A 3,268-nucleotide genomic window follows, 5' to 3' on the forward strand; every position below is an offset into this window, starting at 1 on the left:
AGGTCGAGAGCGGAGAGGGCATCACCGCTCGAAAGAGGCTGCGGGGAATACAAATAAAACGCGGACGCGTCTCGGGGTTTGTTCGCTGACGTAGCGGAGTGTACACGTGCGTCGGGTGGGCGGCACCGGCGCGTGCATGCACGCGCTTCTGTTCCGCTCCAGCGTGTGGCTAAGAATGAGTAATGGTTCGTGCGCGACGTGCACAAGCGTGGAACGGCGCGACTGCAAACCTCAGCGCATTGGGCACGTGCTGAAGAGTGGGTCAGGATCTGGCCCGTGCTAAATTTGTCAGTGTCGCCGCGACACAATTAGCAACTGCTTATACACCTCGAGCTTGAGGTTGTTGCTGCCTACAACTGGAATTATCCTCAGGGCGTTAAATCTGCCGGCAACTTCTCCACCGTAGCGACACAGTAAAAAAAAAAAATTGAAGAGAAGAGTTTGTGGCAAAGTCTTGTGACGTAGCCAAGTAGCCAAGCAAAGATTTCAACCGCCACTGCCACCATTTGAAGTCCAGTTCCAAGGACGAGTGGTAGAGCTGGTCCTCGTCCCGGAGGATAGGGTTCATCCTTTCGTATCTGGGTGGGACCTGTGGCAAAGTTTCTCTCAAGAAATTGTAGGAGAAGGCGGGAAGCCTCCCTCCTAACTGACCAGCACCCACGCGAGTAAACGATGCGGCGCTCCTACCCTATGAGGAAGGTGAGCAGGACCCGCCGCTCCGCGTCGTAATCAGTCAACCCATGAGGTAACGTTGTAAGCCACTGAAAACACCATAAGATGAACACAGCGGAGACGACGTCAGTCCTGTCTTATACATCCAGGCTGGATCCAGTACGAGCATAACCGGCGCGTATGCGGTGTAGTTGGGTGGCTTGAATTCTCTTCAGGCCCCTGGTCACAAAGGGGTGGTTGGGCGGGCGCCACGGGGATTTGGAATGTTTTACCACTGTACCTTTAAGGAGCCTTTTGGAATATTGAAGGAATTTTCTCGATGGCTCAGCAAACAGTGTTTCATGGGTGAGGCTGTCAGCCACCTCGCTGCCACGGGCACCTGCTCAAGGAACCTGCTCAAAATGAATAGAAAATCCTCTGCTCTGCAGATGCTCCAAACACAGCGAGCTGAGACATAACTTTTCTTGGGAGAAACCATAATCTAACCTTTAGAGTGCTGATTTCGAGTACGTCTTTTACCATAGCGGGTCAGGGTCTGAGAATGACCCAGGTTTTCGTACAGCCGCTTCAAGGGTAACGCTCTCAGCTATTGTGGTGGGCACAGCACAGGTAAGGCGGGCTGACCAGCCAGCATTCAAGGATGGTATACGTGAAACGCCGCTGCTCTAACTACGTTAATCTTATTCACTGAACCGTCCGTATGAGCTTTAAGATAATGTTGAAATTCTTGTTCGAGATGCTCGAACCCCAACGAACATGTTCCTACCGCAGGAGAACTCCGCTTAGTGCGAACGCAAGAATGGTCCGTGTGCAGCCGAAGGTCTCGAACGAAGAACGCGGGTTTAGCCGTTGACGTTGTTTCCAAAAATTAAGACGTGCTATAAGAGAGCTTAGCGTCATGCAAGCTCAGGATCCACACCGCTTTCGGAGCTGCAGGAAAAGAGCCCGCCCACCTACCGTCTCTCCCAAGCGGCCTGAGTTGTATTAATTACCTTCGAGAAGCTACAAGACGTATAAATGGAGATAGCGATTCTTGTAGAACTCGATTATTCGCAGCGGCTTGCGGAATGCCGAGAGATCTCCTTAGGCTGTTTCGGTGCAAAACTTTTAAACGCCTATGTCTCTGATGGGGAAATGAAACACACACACACACACACACACACACACACACACACACACACACACACACAACATATATATATATATATATATATATATATATATATATATATATATATATATAAGCTATAGCTTATAAGAGGGCACAGGCGAAAAGTGCTTTTCGCTTCTTATAAGCTACATACCCCGGGAACCAACGTCTTAACTGCTGTTCGTTGCAAAGCATTGTTAAGGGAGTTCTGGGGATAGTCCTTATCAATAAGGGTCTTTCTCAGTGAGCGGAGGTGCTTCAAATAGCCGTCGTCGGTACATATTCTTCTAAGGCGCGTTGCCTGTCCTATAAATATGCCTTGCTTGCAGTGTCTCGGGGTGATAGCTAGTGCAATCCAAGTATTTCTGTCCGTCTGTAGGCTTCCTGTCGAGTCTGGTTTTAAATTGCTTATCTTCTAAACGAACGGTAGTGTCGAGAAAATTGACTTACGTTTTAGAGTAGTTGGAGGTAAATTTAATGTTAGAGTGGAATGAATTCAAGTGCAAGGCGAAAGCTTTTAGTGCCCCGGACACGTGTTACCATGTCATAAAAATGTGTTGTGTATGTAAGGCAAGTACGTGAAAGGTTTTTTTTTTTTTAATGAATTTCCAAGTTTAGACTCCATTAACGCCATAAAAATGGTTGCATAAGTCGCTGCGAAGCGAGTGCCCATACTTGTTCCAAATACTTGAGGGTAATAAGAAGAAGCGAACTCAAACTAGCTGAGCGCGAGTATCAATTGAAGCAAGACAAGCCCTCGTGTCGAAATGTTGGCAAGCACACTGAGGCTTTCCCATAATTTTATTTTACAGCTACAGTGTAGTTGGCTTCCACTGCCAAGTTCCTTTCCTCAGCAGCAACTATTTACAAAAGGCCTGCATTTCTTTATCCATGTGCATTCCGGCACACGCTTTTGCAACATAGCCTAGTGGACGAACTGGTAGTGCATACTAAAAGACAGGAACAGCGGGAAAAAAAAAACGAAGGACAAGGTAAAGAGAAAGAGACAGACAGGCGCTGAACTTACGAATGGCTTTTTCTTCAGACATGCATTTCTGAATAAAAAAAAACAGTTGTAAGTTCAGCGCCTACCTGTCTCTTTCTTTCTCTTGTTTTTTTTTTTTTTGCGCTGTCTCAGCACGAACTTTTCGAGGGTAATATAGGCCTTGCAGTGGTAGTCTGCTATCTATGCGATTATCAGAACGAGGTTACGAATCACACAGCCGAGGGAAAGTGTTCTGCCATGGGAGACACGTGCACAAAAATTAAACACAAGCAGAAGCAGCATATCAAAATTTTAGCGAAAGAAAAACGAAACTGCTGAATGCAGTGAACATGTCGTGACAACATTTCACTGTCTTGTGTTAACTGGCATGTAAGTAAAGTCTGTTGATCCATTCATGGCCAACTCAAGGGGAAATTCATTGTTCAGCGGTAAATACATGA

This window comes from Amblyomma americanum, chromosome 1 (assembly GCF_052857255.1).
Source record: "Amblyomma americanum isolate KBUSLIRL-KWMA chromosome 1, ASM5285725v1, whole genome shotgun sequence".
Lineage (NCBI taxonomy): Eukaryota > Metazoa > Arthropoda > Arachnida > Ixodida > Ixodidae > Amblyomma > Amblyomma americanum.